Genomic DNA, 20,483 nt, shown 5'->3' with positions numbered 1-20,483 from the left:
CACCACAGAGCACAGAGCATCCCCACCCCCACCCCGAAACGTATTTGTGGTGCATTGTGCTATCAAGCACAAAGGTACCAAGATCATAGCCTCAACTTCTTTGCCTTCCTGTTGCAAAACTTTCTCTTCATTTGATTTTCTGTGTCTGTGTGTGTGTGTGTGTGTGAGTGTGTGTGTCCTGGCGCCTGTCTGCTTAAGTAAGACTGCAGAAGATCGTTATCATTATTATTGTTATTAATTTCGCGTTAAGTCTGCTCTGTGTCCCCTTTTGTAAGTTTCCTGTTTATTTGCTGCACCACACCTCTCTCCCCCATCTCTGCACAACACACCCCAATAAATCTTTATCGTACCACATACCTTTCCTTGCCCACTGTTAATAAATTATTATTAGGAATGTTCCCAGCTCTTCTTTGTGTTTTCTTTCATTGATTCAGCATGGTCCGAATCCTAGTTTAGCCGGGACTTTATTCCCAATGATCCGTTCCTTTTAGCCGGTACGTCCTTGGCAGTGTCGCTCGACTGCATCCGATCCGGTAAAGTAATCCGGTCCAGTAGAGTGATCCGGTTCGGACACGGCGTACTGAGGGCGTGGTCCCCAGTAATTAAACCAAGTGATTAATTAGGTAACCTGATTAACCCATAGACGGGAGGACCCGAGGTCACTCGGTTGAGTTATTGGCGTCCACGGTCAGTTAAGCGACCCGCCGCGTCACGGAATTATCCGTGTGCGACGGCGTACAATTCCGGGGAGTCTGATGGTAACCGAGATAGCGTCCCCCACCTAGTGGTCTTCTCACCCGACCCCCCGGCCTGCAACAATATATATCACAATATCTCAAATAGTTGTGGACGTATTCGGACAACTTGGTGGACAGGTCGGAGGTGTCACAAGGACGAATTGATTCGATTTTGGTGAAGATCCAGAGCTGGATACGAGCATTATTTAATTTTTAAAATGAATCTTCACCATTGAGAGGTCGGGCCAAAAACTATATAGTACTGTATAGCATGATATTTCAAAAATGTAATGAGCCCGATACATTCTCGTGGATCAGGCATTGTGTGGCAAAGGTATGTGCTCTCCCGAGTGCCCTTCTAGTTTGGAATTGTTATGATAATCTGGACGGTTGTTCTTTGCGGATTATGCGGTTTTAACGTGTAAGACATAATCCGTGGCGATGCTCACCATGCGTCTGATGTATAAACGACGAATGTGGTCATCATTGGTTCGATATTTATCGGTATGCCATCCTGATGAGGGGAAATATGCCCGAAATCCGGATAGACAGCTCCGTTTGATGTTTAACTGATGTTGACCATGTCATCTTTGTCTGTTTGACAGAGTCGCCGGGCCGAGGCCTCTGGGTTGGAGGTGACGCTTTGGTATAGGACTGTGTCCAATGGAGATCAGGGGAGTGCTCTTCACACTATATATATATATATATATATATATATATATATATATATATATATATATATATATATATATATATATATATATATATATATATATATATATATATATATACATATATGGACAAGGCTCTAAAAAATGAAGCCTGAAATTGAAACTAGTCATTAATCTTATTTTTCTCTATATAGTTCCTTTTGAAAGCATTCACACCCCCTGGACTTTTTCGCCTTTTGTTGTGGTGAATTGAGTTTGCTTTTTGTCACCAACAAAATACCCCATAATGACAAAGTGAAAACGTGTTTTTAGAAATTTTTACAAATTAATAAAAATTGAAACGCTGAAATGTCTTGCGGCAATAAGTATTCAACCCCCTTAGTCAATACTCTGGCAGCGATTACAGCTTCAAGTCTTCTTGGGTATGTCTGTGTCAGCTTTGAACATCTCAATTTGGTGAGTTTCTCCCATTCCTCCTTGCAGATTTGCTCAAGCTCTGTCAAGTTGGATGGGGAGTATCAGTAAACAGTAATGTTCAAGTCTTTCCACAGATTATCAATGGGATTCAACTTTGGGCATTTGTTGGACCACTCAAGCACTTTCACATTCTTATTCTGAAACCATTCCAGTGTTGCTTTGGCTGTATGCTTGGGGTCATTGACCTGTTGGAATGTAAATCTTCACCGCAGTCTGAAGTCTTTTGCACTCTGAAGCAGGTTCTCCTCAAGGATTTACCTGTACTTGGCTCCATTCATTGTTCCCTCTATCCTTACAAGTCTCAAAGTCCCTGCTGCTGAAAAGCATCCCCATCGCATGATGCTGCCATCACCATGCTTCATGGTTGGGACGGTGTTAGATGTGCATGATGAGTTGTGCTTTGAATTCAGGCCAAAGAGTTAAATTTTCGTCTCATCAGACCACACAATCTTTTGCCTCACGCTCTCAGAGTCTTTCACATGCCTTTTTGCAATCTCCAAGAGTGCTGTCATATGCCTTTTTCTCAGGAGTGGCTTCCGTCTGGCCACTCTCCCCTAAAACCTAGACTTGTGAAGTGTTGCAGAGATTGTTGTCCCTCTGGCAGGTTCTCCCATCTCAGCCAAGGAACTCGAGTTCTGTCAGAGTGGTCATTGGGTTCTTGTCACCTCCCTTACCAAGTTTCTTCTTGCCAGGTTGCTCAGTTTGGTCGGACGGCAAAGCTCCAGCATGAGTCTGGTTCTTTCCATATTCTTTCCATTTCCTAATGATGGAGCTCACTCTACTCTTGGGAACTTTCAACATTCTAGAAATTGTTTTATACCCTTTCCCAGATCTATGCCTCCTCACAATTCTATCTCAGAGTTCTATGGACATTTCCTTGGACTTCATGGTGGAGTTTCTGCTCTGACATACCGTCAACTGTTGGACCTTACGCATAAAGCTGTGTTTCTTTCAAAATCATGTCCAATCAATTGAACTGGCCATAGGTGGTCTCCAATCAAGTTGGAGAGATATCTCAAGGATGATCAAAGGAAATTGGATGCATCTGAGCTCAACTTGGAGTGTCATAGAAAGGGGTTGAATACTGATTGATGCAAAACATGTTTTCACGTTGTCATTATGGGATATTGTGTGTAGATTGGTGAAAAAAATATTTAAATTTAATCCATTTTAAATTCAGGCTGCAACACAACAAAATGTGAAAACGTCAAGGGGTGTGAAACTGTGCATCCTCAATCATGCAAAGACCTTTCTTGGCACGCCTGAGCTCTTATCCAACTACAACTACAAGGCTTCCATCCGCAGCTTTATGAAGTACTGCTCTCCCCTCTGGGCTGATGCCCCTGCCTCACATCCTGCTCAGCTTGATGCCCTAATAACTAAGGCTTTCAATATCATTGGAATATCATGTAATGAAGCTAAGTCTATGGGCCTATCACTTCGGCATTGTGGGCAGGTCGGTGGTCGCTCTGTCTTCTTGCACTCTTTGCCCTCTGCATGCTTTGTCCCTTCCAGGTATCTGCAGGATACACGTGGTCCACCAGCAACCCCTCCTAAAATCCACAACCACTGCTCACCGCCACTCATTGTTCCCCCCCCCCCCCGCCTATGGAACCAACTTCCACACTCTTCAATTTTATTCTTCCCTCCAGATCTTCAAGACAGCTGTTTACCACCATCTCAAATCAGCCCCCACTTAAAACCATGATCTTTTCTATACCCGTTAAACCACCCGGACCCTTCCCAAAATTTTGCTTCTGTATCCATCTTTTACACCCCTTACGTTCTCCCCTATGCCTCATCGTTACCTGCATCCTTTGTTTGTTCATCTCCAACGATTTTTCCAATTCTTCTGCTGCTCCAATTGTTATGCTGTGTCCTGATCCCTTCTATGTTCTAGCTCTTCCACGAGCCTTGATGACATTAAAAGAAAAAAGCAATGGATCTACGGAATACCACACTATTACTGCAGCCCTCGGAAGGAAAGGTTGAAATACCGGAGTGAAAATACAACACGGGATCTTCCGAGGAGACAGCCTTTTCCCCCTGCTGTTTTGCCTTGCTCTGGATCCACTAACCTTATCAATGAGCAAGGACACAGATACACCCTGACGTCCAATAAAATAACATCTAAAGAATCAAGAAAGGTGACACATCGACTGTACATGGATGATTTAAAACTATTTGCACCGAACGACGAAAAATTGGCCAAACAACTGAAATTAGTGAAAAAGTACTCTGACGACATCCGAATGGAATTTGGCATCAATAAGTGTGCCAAGTGAACATTCGTGCAAGGTAGACCAACAAAAATAGACAAAAATCGAATTACATTCAACACAAGAGCTAGACAATGAAGCATCTTACAAATACCTCGGAGTAGAAGAGGATCACCAAATATGTCAAAACAAATGTGCAAACCAATTCCCAAAGAATACCTTCATAGAACGAGGCTGATGCTGAAAACATACCTCTCTCCAAGAACCAAAATCAAAGCCATCAACCAACTAGCAATACCAATGTTCTAATACAGCTGTGGAGTAATAAACTGGCCACAAGCAGAAATCAAAGGACGAGACATCAAAATATGGAAACTCCTCACTATCCACAAAAATCAGTGCATCCCAAGAATGTACCTGCCGAGGAATGAAGATGGTGGCGACCTGTTGGAACTCAATCAAGTGCACAGAGTGATGACTAGGATTAGCAGGGTATGTGAAAAGTTCAACAGACCACCGAATACAATTTGTACACAAGCATGAACACAAGCCAGAAAAAGGTATCTCTCACTCACCTTGCAAAAAACTTCCAAAAACAGGTGCGAATAGAAGACGTCATACACTATACAGAAATTGGAATGGCTAAGAAGAGGTCAGCTCAATTAGAACGGAGAACAAATCATTATTTGAATTCCTAAGAACAAGGACACTACATGAATGGCTTTTTAAAAATGGCAGGACTGAGTTGAAGAAAATGGTGGGATTGAGCCAATCGGACAAGTGTAGGTTCTGCAAGGTAGAAACGGAAAGCACGAGCCACCTCTTATTGGGATGTAAAAAAACTCATGTCAGAACAGCTGTACACAAAAAGGCACAACAATGTATGTGGAGTAATCCACTGGCACATCTGCAAAAAAAATTCATCCCAGATCCATAAAACTCTTGGAAACGTGAACCAAAAGCAATCATGGAAAACAAGGACATAATGTTCACGTACGACCTCATGACCCCATTCAGCATGAACAAAGAAAACAAAACACTGCGACAGGACAAATAGCACTCGGATACAAAAAAGGAAAATAAGGCATTGCTTATTGAGGTGTTAATACCATTGATTTTGGTCTAAATAACGCAGAAATAAAGAAAATGACCAAACATCAAGATCTCAAGAATGAAGTGAAAAGATCATCAAGATCTGTGGTATTGGGAGTTGCATGAATATTAATGAATGCATGATGAGCCGGAACTGACGAGGCGGAACCGAGAGTGAGGTCAGCGGGCTGGCGAGTGTGGAGCACGTGACGTGATTTAAAGCAGATGAGTGAAAGATCCTTCGTGTGGGCTGTCTTTGCTTATACGCAAGAACTTCTGAAGCCAGAATTATGGACATAACAATCAACAACATATACACTCACATTATGTGTCATTGTGTATGCCATGCAGGCTGTTTGATGTAGTAATTATATTGTTTTTGTGTATCATGCCATGATTAGGGCTACACACAGTGTGTGATGTCCATTTAAGCACCAGATGGCGAGCTAAGCCACACGACGGCTTGTGTTCATCAGTGACATCACACCACTCATGTGTGTACCTGTGTAAGCATGGGAAACGTGGCGCTCGTTACTGAGTGTATTGTTTAAATACAAACTTTTGTATGTAAACAGTATTATTTATTTGTGTTTCATTGGTGCGCCAAGCAATAATAATGAGTTCGAAAACGATAGAGCATGGACAAACAGCCATTTGGTGGCAACCACAGCGCAGGCTTTGACGGGCCTATTAGCCTCCTGCGTTGAAGTTCCTTGTTAGGGAACATATATAATTTCCCTTAGCCAACAAGTAACTTCAACGCAGGAGGCCATTGGGTGCATCAAGCCTGTATATGTGAGGCTCCCGGAAACATGTGAGCGTGCCTCACATGGTGACAACGCCTTGTTGAATGGAAGCATGAAGTAAAAAATAATTAAAACGTTGATTCCTTCACTCGAATTGTTTAATTTACTTGGGAAGTAATTGCCTGGGGAACAGAAGTTGCAGGGCCTCGGGAATGGGGGGCAGAAATTGCGTGGGTGCTGGTACATGCTGGGATCATGATCATGCACGTGTTGCTGTGCGTGGCAATCGCTTCCATGTTTCTATTCCATCTCATGGTCTCTGTCACTCCATTTCAGAAATAAAGTCATTTACCAACTACTCGGTTTGTGCGAGTGAGACGGGAGTGTTCTGCGAGTTCTGCGATGCAAGGAACTAAAGAAACCCCCACAGGACTTTCTTATCCAGGTCCTTGAACTGAGACAACATATTGTTACGGCTGTGGAAATTCGGAATACACCATAAAGGGTCTTCAGGTGAGATCTATCGATAAGTTCATGTGTAGTTAGCCCACACCTGTTGTTTAGAGGGAATATGTGTGATTCATCCGGGCTGCGACGCTTTGAGTAAGCCATTTTTCTTTCTCTATCGTTATTTTGGACCATTAGGCCACCAACAACTCAAACACCACCACCTTCACCTCTTTACCTCCACAACTCCATCCCGCAAACATTGCTTCACCGCCATTCCGAAACGACACCCGCCAACCACCAAACCACCACAGAAAACCCCCCACCACCTTCGCCTTTCTCCTTCCACAATCATCGACCCCACCACCAGTCAACACCGAACGTGGTACTGTCCGAAGCTGTTCGGTGATTGCTGCCGAACGCAGCAAGCCGCGAGTGCAATGGATTTCTTACGGGAGAGAAATTCGGATCAGGGGAGGTTCACACCCCTTTTTCCTCCGTCCAATGGGCGAGTGTTGGGCGGTGTGGCCCCGCCTCCAAGCGCGATGGATGTGAATTCCTCTCAGGAAGGAATTCGGATCAAAAGAGGCTCAGGCCCCTTTTTGCCACACCAATGGCTGAACAGAGGGTGGCGTGGCCCCGCCTCCAATCGCGTTTTGATCCTAAAATCTGCATACAGGCTCCTCCCCCGGTCTATAAAAGACGCGAGTCAGTGTGGAACTCATTGTTGTAGTTTGGGGGTCGCTTTTCCCGTGGTTGGTGTCGTCTCGTCGTTGGTGTCGTCTCGTCGCTGGGCTCGTCTCGTCGTTGGTGTCGTCTCGTCGCTGGGCTCGTCTCGTCGTTGGTGTCGTCTCGTCGTTGGTGTCGTCTCGTCGCTGGACTCGAGCCACCTTCGTTTTCACAAGCGACCAAGCCAGCCAGCCATTCCCCTCGCTCGACCCTGAGCATCAACAATTCCCCCCCCCCCATCCGCGCTGAGATAGTGCCGGTGGCCCCGTTCATTCCCCACCCTAACCGTGGTGCCGACCAAACCGTGCTTGCGTGGAGCATGCCGGAGAGGGCTCTGCGACCACGCCAGGGGCACGGAGTCGGGGCGCAGCTGCGCTGATATTGCGGCTTGCCCGCCATCGCATCACGAGGACGCAGGTAGGACCTTTTCAGTCTCGTGGACCTGGCCGCTCCTCCAGGTTCCGCGCACATTTGGTCCACGGACCCCATCTACCTCCCTGCCTATGGGGAGGTCTTTCCTGTTTATTTAGAATGAATGATGTGGCGCCGAGTCCCGACAAGTATAATTGTTTAAGTGTTGTAAATAATTATAGTCGGTAGTAGTGCTTTTGCTTTTGTTGCATTTTGCTTTTGGTGCACATTGCATTACTACCTTACATGCATGTGTTGTGTGTGTGTGAAATAAAAGTGCTTGCTTGTCACACTGTTTCCCGTTTCGTTGCGTCCTTTCCTTCGGTTGAAAGTTCCATCTTGCATCACGTAAGGGATTGGTAGTGGGTTGAAACAACCGATAAGTAAAACTGAACCGTCGAGGTCGGCGATAACTCCGCTCGGTTATCCCTTTAGCACGGAACGAGCCGCTTAAGCGGTTCGTGTCCGAAGTCGACCTGCGGCTTGGTACAACTCCTTGGTACGTTACCCGCGCGGGTACTTAGGTATATCGACATTCGGCAATTCACCCTATTTCGCGCGGGTAGAATGCGGACTGGGTTGTGGTGAGGTTAAACCCCCACCCGTGACTGGCTCCTGGCAGTAGTTCCAGGAGGGTCACGACTGAATTGTCCGTTCCGGTGGGCGACGCGTCGCGATTCGAGTTATGTGGCCGATTGCATGCCGGACGGGCCAAAATTCGTAACAATATCCTATTTGCTTCCAAAGAGGCAGATTCCCAAATAAAATATGGTCCTGGACCTGTGCAGACAATGATGCTGCATGGCCTTTGAACTGGGCTAATAAGTGATTTGATTTGGGCAGAGCTGAAAACTGAACTGCAAAATATACGTATTACTGATGAGGAGCTTATCACGAAGGTGAACTACACAGCACGACAAGAAGAGAGGCATTCCAAATTTGGAAGCAGATAGAGATCCAAAGGCAGTGCTGCATGTGCCATTATTGAAGAAGAACATGTTGATAATCCTGGTATACCTCAGCACAAAATTACCCCCACAACCAAGCCCCTTCAGAAAATCAACACGGTGAACATTGACATCACTGATATCAACAAGGACTTGGTGGACTGTGAAGCAATTATAAGCAGATATCTTAACTAGTATTAAGGAGTCACTGGGAGCACATCCCCAGTCTGAAGTTATAGGAGGAGTCCGTCCATGGTTTCGAACCTGTGGTTGCCCCCATTGCCAAAGAAATGGGACGAGAGAGCCCTGTCGCAATTGTTGGCATTCTGGGTCATCTGTCCACTATCATAAAAACGGTCTCAGCAATCAATTCAAACCACCAGTATCGGGAAATGGTGAGCGGGCTATGAAGTGGGGCCAACCATAGCTGGCAGTAAATATTGCAGTAGCCTCACCAGGAAAACAGAAGACCTAAAATCTGAGATAAAGTATGTCTCGTAAACCTGTCTAGACACTGCTAGAAGAATGAAAGTGTCTAAATTAGTTAGTGAAAGGTGCGTTCAGCCCTCGACTCTGACTCTACAACTGGACCAGATGGCATCAGCTCACATGTCCTAAAAATAGGGGCAATACCCCTGGGTGCTCACCTAGTAGAATAATGATAGTAAGGAGGGAGAGTCAATGTGGGACGGAATCAGCAAAATGTACCAATGAACCAATGTTATATCAAATACCTATTTTGGGGGCAACACCCCCTCCCTTACATTCCCTTAGATTCCGATTTTTTAATGTCATAAACAAACTTTAGTACATCATGAGTGATGAAGGTTGTGTTCAAGTTTCATTGAAATTGTTCGTGTAGTTTTGGAGAAGAAAGCAAATAAATATTTGGGAGGGGGCACCCCCTTTACAACCCCATAAACCCCATTTTTTTTAATGTCGTGAACAATCTTTAGTACGTCACAGGTGATGAAGGTGGTGGTCAGGTTTCATCGGACAATTGTGTGTGGAGTTTCTGAAAAGAAAGCAAATACCTCTTTTGGGGGGCAACACCTCCATACATCCCCTTTGGCCCTGATTTTTAAAGCGGTGTGATCAAACTTTGGTACATCACAAGTGATGAAGGTTTTAATCAAGTTCATCAGAATTATGTGTGTTGTTTCTGAGAAGTAAATACCTCCTGAGGGGGGCAACCCCTGTAAACTCCCTCTGTAGACACTCTCAGACCCTGACTTTTTTAATGTCATGAACAAACTTTGGTACATCATGGGTGATGAAGGTTGTAATGAAGTTTCATTGGGATTATGTGTGTCGTTTCTAGGAAGAAAGCAAATACCTTTTGGGGGGAAGGGGGACAACCCCCATAAACCCCCTTAGGGCCCGGTTTTTTAATGTCATGAACAAACTTTAGTACATGCGTGGTAATGAATGTTGTGGTAAAGTTTCATTGAAATTGTATATGTGGTTTCAGAGAAGTTGAAAGTATTTGTGGAAGGACGGACGGATGTATGATCAGACTTAGAGATGGACGACGCGCCATCACATAAACTCCCCAGAACTTCGTTCCAGGTGAGCTAAAAAAATCTTGTGTGTCTCTGTCTCTCCCTCTCCTTCCCCTCCCCCCTCGTCATTTGCATCAGGTAGGTCAGCTTCCATCTTCTTGGAAGTCTGCCAACATCACTGCACTACAGAACTAGAACGACACTCTTTGTCATCACAACGTCGAGAGATATACCTCCAATCACATAATTTCATCATTATACATATTATTTGTACCAAGTTTTATTTAAATTCCTGAACCCAGATTCAAAATATTAAATAATTATGACTTCCAACCCGGTTAAAATTTATATCTTCCCCATCAGAACTCGATCATATTTGCCAAGTTTCACGTCGGTCTATGAAGTGGTTTCAGGAGAAATAATTTTTCAAAACATTTTTTTGTTCAATCCAATATGGTTGCCAGACCATGTTACCTATCAATTATTCGTGAACACTGCCATCTCCAAGACTTGGGGAACATGTGTGTGAAGTTTCCTCTCGATCTGTCCAGCCATTGTGGAGAAGAAGATTTTTTTAAAGGTTTATTCTTCAACAAATCATAGCTTCCAAACCATGTGACCTATGACATAATAGGTGGAAAACCTTTTGTTCCTCATGGATAAGCGATCATACCTGTAAAGTTTCTCTTCGATCTGTTCAGCCGTTATGGAGAACAAGATTTTTGAAGGATTTTATGTTAAAAACAAATACGGCTGCCGAACCACTTGAGTGATGACGTCATCACCCCCCCCCCCCAACTCCACCTCCCCTCCCCCCATACAATTTAGATAACCCACATGAGTGCAGATGACCCACACAATTTTTCATCCTGATCGGATAAAGCATTCGACGTATGCAATTATGACGTCATAACGAAGCCACATATGACATAAAAAAATCACTTATTTCCCATGGGGAGTACTTCACATGTGCTAAGATTCAATTTGTTCCATGGAGAAATTTCAGTTAGAGGTCCAAAGTTTTTCCTTTTTTTCCAGCATGGCTGCCACACCACATGACCTATGATGTCATAATTATCATTACAACATTCCACATGAGTAGACGCACATATGGTGAAAATTTCGTGTGAATTGGATAAGCAGTTGCGGAAAAAAAAAAACAGAAAATTAGCATGGACGTACGTACGTGTGGACGGATGGACTGACAGACAACCCAAAAACATAATGCCTCTGATGACTTCATCAGCAGAGGCATAAAAAATGAGCAAAAACTGATCGCCTCACCTCAAGACCTATCAGCTTACTTCCAATCATCAGCAAGGTCGTGGAATCCAAAATGACTCTCGATATGAAATCCTTCCTTTTCTCCAACAACTTCATCTCAGATCACCAACTTGGTTTCAGACCAGGTCACTCCACCTTGGACACGCTGCTTCTCCTCACAACAATGAATGGAGGCCCTAAATGTCAGACATGAGATCAGGGCCGTCTCTCTTGACATATCTCGTGCTTTTGATGTAGTCTGGCATCCTGCCTTACTCTCCAAACTCGCATCTAAGGCCAACTTTCACACATGCCTTACAGACTTCCACTACTCTCGTAGCCAATGTGTGGAACCCAACGGAATCCTTTCATATACCCTCCCTGTCAAATGTGCCCCAAGGCCGTGTTCTGGGCACAGTCTTTTTCCTGATCTTCATGAATGATCTCTATGACTCTCTGGAATATCCTCTTTATCTATTTGTTGATGAGTTCACTCTCCGCCATGACATCCTTCATCCTTCAGACAGACAAGATGCAGCCTCTTCTCTTTCTTGAGACCTTGACAAAATCACAAGCTTGTCAAACACTTAAAATATTGTCATGGTTGTGGGGGGTAGATGGAGGAATTTCATAGCAAAGTTAGGATTGCATAGAGTAGCATGGCCCGTGGACGTGTCGGAGACATCTCGATAATATGGAATAGGCAAAGCCTCGAAGCGAATGTAGAATTATTCTAACATTCGCTTCTGACTTTACCTAATATTTTCAAGATGGCCACCATTTTAAGATGAAAAATGGCTATTTTGCAGTTCCACTGATCACTTCGAGTAAGAAATTGAATTTGATGAACCCTCAAATATTAATACTATGTACAATAATAGGCAATGACAGCTGAAGTAGCTTACTTGCAATGATCAATGAATTGATGATTATATTGGAATACGATTTTTACACAAATATATCCGGATACATGTGGATAGTTGACTATGACTTTGGGTTATGTCTTAAAGTAAGTATGTACATGGATATGATTTTGAAATTAACTTTTATTTTTAGGCAAACAAATATTAAGTTTGTTAAGGATGCAATGTTCTACATTATGTTCAAACTTCGTCATCATCGTCGTGATTAGCAGCTACTGCCCTTGTCTGTTCGTTACAACAGTCTGATCCAGCATTACAACTGCAAAACATTGAACATGACATCTGTGGTGCCACACAACCACACCTCATGGTGAAACATGGCCGGCTGGTGGAGCATCCACACTTGATCACCTGCAGAATGGTGACTGGTGCAGCAGATACATCAGGTGGAAGTGTGGTTGGACACAACGTCGCACCGTCCTCACCTTCTTGCCATCCAGACTGGATGGGATCCAAGTTCGGAGGGTCTGACTGAGTGGCCGATTTTCATACAATGACTTGATGATGAGCGCGATGTACATGTTGAGCAAAGGCATCATGCGATGGGGGCAACGACTTCAATTTCAGAGCAGAGGTAATCTTGGAGTTGGCCATCTTAGACATCCACAACTGATACCATTGTGTGGACATATCACCTTCGACTTTGGAACCATAACAGGCAGCAATGAAGGTAGTTGCCTCAGATATCATCTTTTCCTCATCTGCTTCCAGCTGACCAAGTAAGGTGGGATGATGTCCACCCATTAGTACCTTCAGCGCTGTGACCTTTCCAATGCCAAACAAATACGACACAGTATCACATCCGGTCAGAGCATGTACAGCAGGCTGATATTTGGCAATGCTTTTATGTTTCAGTGCTGTTTGGCGAATGTCTACGTTCGCCCTCCCAGCACACGGACTCTCCATGCTGACATCCACAGTCATCTTTTCCTCGAGGTAAAAATTAATCAATAGGACAAAGACATCTTTATCGCCACAGACCACTTTCATGTGCGAGTCACCACTGACACCTGACACAATTCTAACTAAGTGATGGATGATGATGACATCTGCTTCTTCATGGTGTGTTTTCAGATCCTGTCTCTGGAGAGTGGAATTGTTCCATACTTGTACTGGTGTATGATCTTTTCTGGTGATCACCAGTTTGATCTGGTTGTCCACAATGTGGGTCATCAGATACTGACAGATCATATTGATCAGTTGTACTTTGTTGTAGGCTACATTGAGGACCACTTTTTGTGCTGGAAGTGTTGTGTGTAAGTTGAGTTGATGTTTTCGACTTGAATCATGACCTGCGCGACTGGATCTCGTCATATGTTTCGTGCTGATTTTGATGTACCTGTCGAAAATCAGGTATACGTTACAACACTCCAGGTGGTATTTGATGGTTCCCATGAAGTTGATCGCATAATCCTCAACTGTACCATTTGTGGGCCAATGTACAGTCCATAACATGGCGCATCCATCGATGATGACAGCATCCGGAACACCTTGGATTCGACTTGATTGCTCAACTTGGAGTTTCGTCTTTAGGATTGTTTTCGACTGAGCCCGCATCGCACCGCTCTCATCAACCAAGGAGGCTGGAACAGGGGACAGTTCGTAAGAGAGGACATCCTTGATATCAATATCCCTGTATTGTTGGAGACATATGACTTGGGTGTAGATCAATTCGGTATCATATCCCGGCCTTCCATCCAGCTTGATGCTCTTTTTGGTCGAAGTCATCAGGGTCACTTTCTTGGTTAGTGTCTTGTTGAAGCTTGTTGGCCATTCAGATTCAAATTCCGCCATCTGTTGTCGTCCAATCTTGAGAGAATCATCAAATGTTTACCTTGTCTGTCGCATGAAACATAGTAGTAGACACCAAAATTGTGTGTGTAAGTGCATTAGAAGTGAAGATATAGCCCAAAACAGAATTTATCGACAGTCGGTGGTGGCCATTTTGTTTTTCGCCTCTAAAAAAAAATTCCTCAAGGGTGCGAGTCTGGCACCCGGCTGATTCTGATTCAGGATAGCTCAGGTTAGGTCAGGTATAGGAGCATGTGCCAGAACAGCACGTCGCTGCGTCCACTTTCCGCCGGTACTCCAGGGGCCTCCGTCTGGCCATCCCCCAGGCAGATGCCAGGCCCATCCCCATCTCCTTGAGATTATGGTCAACCTGTTGCAACCATGAGGCACGTGGTCGACCCACTGGCCTCCTCCACTCATGAGACTCCCTCGCTGAGAGAATCTGGTGAGCAGGATCAGAGTCAGGAAAACGAGCCACATGTCCATACAGCCGCAACTGACGCTCACGGAGCGTGATGAATCAACCAAAAAAAAACTTCATAGTGATGCTAAAGAACGCTTTGCCCTGAAATGGCTGCTTGGCATCTAGATTCTAGAATCTAGACCAGGGGTCGGGAACGTTTTTGACTCCGAGAGCCATGAAAGCAAAATATTTGGAAATCTATTTCAGTGAGAGCCATATAATATATTTTAAGACTGAATTCAACTAAATGTGAATATAATAAGCCTCTGAATTTATTCTTTTAAATAATGTTGTTATAATACTCACCATTAATGGGACTTCTGGTGCTGCATGAATTTGCTGATGGCTTTGTAGTCTGGTTGGTACTTGGTGAGGTTAAGCTTCATGCAAGCGTTGAGGCTTTCATCCGTTAGACGTGATCGTAGGTTGGACTTGATGTTTTTGAGATGTGAGAATGACTGCTCACATGCATACGTAGATCCAAACAAGGTCAATACAGCAATACTCACACGCTGCAGTGTGTGGTATGTGACAGGAAGCGCGTTCCAAGTTTTGATAATCAGCTCGTCTTCGGGTTGAAGTTTTTTCATTTCTGTCCACATGTGCTTGCTCGCCAACTCCGCTTTCTGTCGTGCGATTCTTTCCAAATCTTCATTCAGTGACTTGAACTTATTCACCCACATGTCTGAGGCCTTCAGCACAGCCACTTCTGCTTCAAAATCTCTGACGGAGGCACCAGGAATGTAACTCAGGTCGGCTGTGTTCAGTGAACACTCGTTTGGATGGGTGATGAACTTAAAAAGACGAGTGTGCTTACGAAATTCTCCAAAGCGTGCTTTGAATGACTGTAGGAGACTGGATGTGAAGCCAGCTAACTGGTGGAGATCAAAGTTTTGAGTGGGCTCACTTGCTGTGCATGCATCTTTAAATTGTCTCAGTTTTTCAAAATGTAGTAAACGACCTGTTTCAAAATCCATGATAAAGAGCTCCAGTTTGTTTTCAAAAGCAAACACGGCTTGTTGAAGGGATAACACTGTATTTCCAATGCCTTGCATTTTCACGTTGAGCTGGTTCAGATGTTCAGTCATATCCACGAGATAGTAAAACTTGAGGAGTCACTCAGTTTCGGCTAGCTCAGGATGCTCAATCCCTTTCATTTCAAGGAAAGTCCGGATTTCGTTCAGGCAAGCCGCAAAACGGCTAAGCACCTTCCCTCTTGACAACCAACGCACATTGCTGTGCAAAAGCAGACTGTGATAGTTATTTCCAACTTCATCCAGCAGCGTTTTAAACTGGCGACCATTTAAGGCTCTGGCAACAATAAAGTTGATCACACGAATGACCAGCGACATCACTTCGCCAAGCTGCCCATCACACATCTGAGCACAAAGTGCCTCCTGGTGTAGAATGCAATGGAAACTTAGGATGGGTCTATTTTCATGTTCACGGAGAAGCACCACAAATCCTTTGTTTTTCCCCACCATACACGGAGCACCATCAGTACACACTGAGATAAGTTTATCCAGAGGGAGATTTTTTTCTTGAGCGAACTCCATGAAAGACTTGAATAAATACTCACCTCTTGTGGACCCTTTTATTGGCAGAACAGCAAGACTTTCTTCTCGCAGTGTATCACCAGCAGCATATCTTGCAATCACACTGAACTGCGACAAATGGCTTACGTCTGTTGACTCATCCAAAGCCAGGGAAAAGAACGGCGCTGTATTTATGTCCTTCACTTGCGTTTCCTCCACTTGGTTTGCCATCATGATGGTACGATCATGAACAGTTCTTGCCGACAGAGGCATGTCTTGTATCCGTTTGATTATCTTGTCTTTGTTCGGAAGATCATCAAAAAGTTCATTGGCGACATCCAGCATGAACGTTTTAGCATCCTCGCCATCTGTGAATGGTTTTCCGTTCCTCACTATTGCTAAAGATCCAGCAAAGCTGGCGGAATTATAGTCACCTTGCCGGGTCCACACGCGGAGTTGCTGCTGGCTGGCTTGCACCCTGCTCAGTAGCTCTTGGCACGCTTTCTTTCTGCTGTCTCCCACAGGGTATTTTGATGCAAAGGTAGCATGGCGCGTGTCGAAGTGCCGCTTTATTTTCGACCGTTTCATCGATGCAATTTTGTCATTGCAAATTAGACACACCACAGAACCTGCTCTCTCCACAAAGGCGAATTCTTCGGCCCATTCATCCTGAAATGTACGATACTCCTCATCTTTTTTTTCTTTTCGCCATCTTCGTCGAAGGGTTAGCTTTGAGCAAATGAGAGAGAGGGAGATGTTGACCCAAGTGAGTCTGGCTGGCCTGCGCACGGGCTGACATACTTGAGAGGTGCGGCGCGGCCGGCCGACTCTGGGATGCTGTCGCCTCAGCGGTGGCGCGTGATTGGTCGAGATGAATTCCGTGACGCGTCTCGGCGGCGGCACGTCATTGGAGGAACCGAAATCGCTAGTCGCCTCGGCCGCATGACTGGACGAAACAAAAACCGCTTTAGCCAATTCGGAGGCATTTTTTCTTCTCTCCTTCTGCCAAGTTCAGCCCTGCACGTGAATGAAGCACGACACCATTCAAACTATAGGTAAAGCTTCCGCGAGAAATATTGGGCTTTCAAAGTTTCAAACTCCAATTTTATCTGCGAGCCAGATGCAATCATCAAAAGAGCCACACCTGGCTCGCGAGCCACACGTTCCTGACCCCTGATCTAGACTATGGGGATCAAGGTGTGTGGATCGACCGGGAGCGTTGAGGCTGATGAACCAGAAACACCCTCAACTCCATGAGCTGGTACTAAAATTCCTGAAGGAGTGTGGGCAATCCATTTAAATTTCCTTACGCTCGATGGGATAAATAAACAATTTCGATCGCGTTGAGGTGCGTGGCGTGTATAGAGCCGATCGGCTCTAAAAGCGCCATTAAAATCCAAAAAAAAGAAGAAGAAGAAGAACAAGAAGAAGTTGGTTTTCCTTTCCGATAACATTTCCGGGATCATGTGATGCTTTGCGATGTATAGGTAAGGACTACTGTTTGGTGTGGCTGTTTAGTCGCTTCTTGTTTAAATAATTATTCAACTGCCATTCTTTGATATATATATATATATATATACATACTAGAAGTGAATGTAGAATTCTTCTTACATTAGCTTCTGACTTTACCTATAACTTGTTCACAACTGTATACGCAATTTCCGGTTACTTTGGCCTGGATTTTGGATCAGCGATCAAATAATGTAAATCACGATTAAAAATTATTTTTTGATGATGCGGGAGATATCTTTATTAAAATCAGTGGAGTTAATATACACCATGTCTGATATTTGGATCTTTCATGTCTCTGACGATGCCTTTATCTCCCGGGACGCATCATTCCCCATGACAAAAACCGGAAGCAAAAGAGTCATAGCCGACGATGCAGATTCCAAATTGCCAGGGAATTGTGTTGTTGTTGTTGTTGTTTCCTATTCTCTCATGTGCATGCGTTGAGTATGAAGCTCACTATGTTCGATATAAAATAAGTAGGGAAACTGAGCTTCAGTGTTATTTGTCACCACACGGGGGTGATGCTGTGTTAATTAGGTAGGGATTAAGGCCAATTTGCCCCAGTATGTAATTGCCCCCTGAGACCTTTTCCTATGATTTTTGTATTTCAAGACCGGCGATAAAAAAGAGAACACATCCTTAAAACAGCAACAACTGAGCTGCACATCTAAGCAGGCAGAAAGCCCTACCTCCGGGGGTGACGGCTGGCAAAAACACACCTCCGGAGTGGATGATTAATGGGCACAATGTCAGAGAGCCGATGGAAGGAAAGTGAGGATCAGAGCGAGAAAACGGAGAGGACACAGTTGTGGGAGGACACGATCGAGTAAGGGGGTCTCGCTGACAGGCTACATCTGGACACGACGAGATACAGCAACACAATTCTCATGTCATGCTGTGAATTTGCCCGCATGCTGGACAAGACGCTAGCCATTCCTGTTTGGCTGAGCCGTGAAGTGTGTTCGTTTCTGAGGAGGGAAGGAGAGCATGCCTCGTGGCCTTATCACGGGGCCTCAGAGATCGTATCGCCGTATGGTCAAGAAGTAAGGTGGACAATCGTTGTGAGCGAACCTGGTGTAAGAGAGGAACATTCCCATATTCGTTCATGAGAAGCTGCATGGCAGTTGGTGAGCCCTGGAATTGAATACCACCTCACCAATTATCTCACGCACGTTTCCCGCCCAGAGAGCGGCTCAACACCATTTTGGGCACATCTTCCCCACGCAGGACGACGCGGCTCGACCCCAAAGTTCAATAAAGACCGTCTCTGGGCAAAGCTAAGTGCCAGAATAAAGAGAGGATTTTCTTTTCTTTTATTTCCCCCTTGTCTGTATTAAAGCCTGTGTGTAGAGGCACCTTGACTTTAGGCTTTAATTTACTTCACGGTTTATTATTACACTTTGAATTATTACCATTGTAATTATTTGATCGATTTTCATTAAACCACCGTGTAAATTTTAAGTTGCTTGTGTCGTCTATTTGTCGTGGGTTCGAGATAAACCCCATTGTGCTTCCGTCCATCTGCTCCGTCCGTGTCGCCCTTTTCTTGCCGCACGCGCCATAATCTCTGAGAAACTCGGCTGTTCGCCTCCAAGCTAAACCACTCAGCAATCTGGCCTGGTCGGTGTTAACCGCCTGTCCATGACAATTGGGACGGGGGAATTAACGTTACCTCTCAGGGTCACAACAATATCTTTCAATCCTGACAAATCTCACACTCTCATTAACTCTCTCTGAAAGGATCATCTGGTAAACCCTCCTTCTACTTTCTTAACAATCCTCTTGAGGAAGTTCAGTCATTCAAACTCCTGAGTCTCACTTTTTTAGACAAACCACATTTCTTAGCCATGATCTTTCTTAGACAAACCACATTTCAAAATTGGCCTCCAAAACCAGCCGCCAACTGAGCATCCTCTGTCGTACAAAGTCCATCCTTGGCACTCCTGAACTCCTCTTCCCCTGCAAGGCCTTCATCTGCAGATTTATGGAGTCATATTCTCCCTTATGGGCTGGCTCCCCTGCCTTACATCTTGCTCAGCTTACTGCCATGGAAACCAAGACATTCAAGATCATTGGAATCTCCCACGCCGAAGCTGAGTCGATGGGTCTATCAATTCGCCATCGCAGACAGGTTGGTGGTCTATCTGTCTTCTTCTGCCTCCTTGCCAGTCTTGCACCCTCTGCTCTTTCCATTCTCCCCCCCCCACCCCTCCCCCAGGTTTCTGCAGGGCTCACACAGTCCACCATCAACCCCCTTCTGGTGAAACTACCTAGATCCAGGACCACTGCTCACCTCCACTCATCTATTCCTCTTTTTTCCTGCCTCTGAAATCAACTTCCACATCCTCTTCAATCTCATTCTTCCTTCCAGGTCTTCAAGACAGCTGTTCGCCACCATCTCCGATCATCCCCAATCCTAAACCATGGTGTTTTCTCCCTTCGTTAACCCCACCAAAATCCCTCCTCCTTCCAATTTTCCAGTTTTACCTCCTTGGAGTTTCCTTATGCATCCATTTTGTCCAACCCATGCATGCATGTTTTGCATTCTGTCTTTGTCTGTTACTCCCTGATCCATTCACTGTACTAGCTCTTCCATGAGTCAAGCTAATATATACAAAAAAAAAAATTTTTAAACAATGCCAGGAGTTTAAATAATAAGATGGAAGAGCTTAAAGCCAAAGTGGATAGCGAGGAGTATGATATAGTTGCAGTGAGTGAGACATGGTTGAAGGAGGAGAGTAACTGGAGGACAGGATTAGAAGGCTACAAGATGTATCGGTGTGATAGGAAGGAGAGAATAGGATTAGGAGGAGGAGCAATCTGGATAAAAGACAGCATTGCATCAAGAGAAAGGGGTGACATAAAGGAATGAATAAATGTTGAGGATTCTGTATGGGTAGAGATTAGAGATTGTAAAAACAGTAAAATACTGGGAGGATGCTTTTATATGGCTCTGGGTGTGAAGGAAGAGGAGGAAGGAGGAGTACATGAACAATTCAAAAGGGCATGTGGTAAGGG

General features: G+C 44.7%; 1 long non-coding RNA gene across 1 annotated transcript in view; it reads left to right on the top strand.

Moving 5' to 3' along the window:
* Nucleotides 1–7,912, top strand: part of LOC147019718 (uncharacterized) — a 21,997-nt gene extending 14,085 nt beyond the window's left edge. Inside the window, exons 2-3 of the long non-coding RNA XR_015062041.1 lie at nucleotides 6,279–6,455; nucleotides 6,588–7,912. This is a non-coding gene — a long non-coding RNA (uncharacterized LOC147019718). The remainder of the gene's footprint in view (nucleotides 1–6,278; nucleotides 6,456–6,587) is intronic.
* Nucleotides 7,913–20,483: the final 12,571 nt, after the last annotated feature.

This window comes from Eptatretus burgeri, chromosome 9 (assembly GCF_056783735.1).
Source record: "Eptatretus burgeri isolate ZD-2024b chromosome 9, Ebu_testis_v1, whole genome shotgun sequence".
NCBI lineage: Eukaryota > Metazoa > Chordata > Myxini > Myxiniformes > Myxinidae > Eptatretus > Eptatretus burgeri.
Note: the sequence above shows the minus strand (reverse complement) of the source record. Positions and strands in the feature narration are given on the sequence as shown.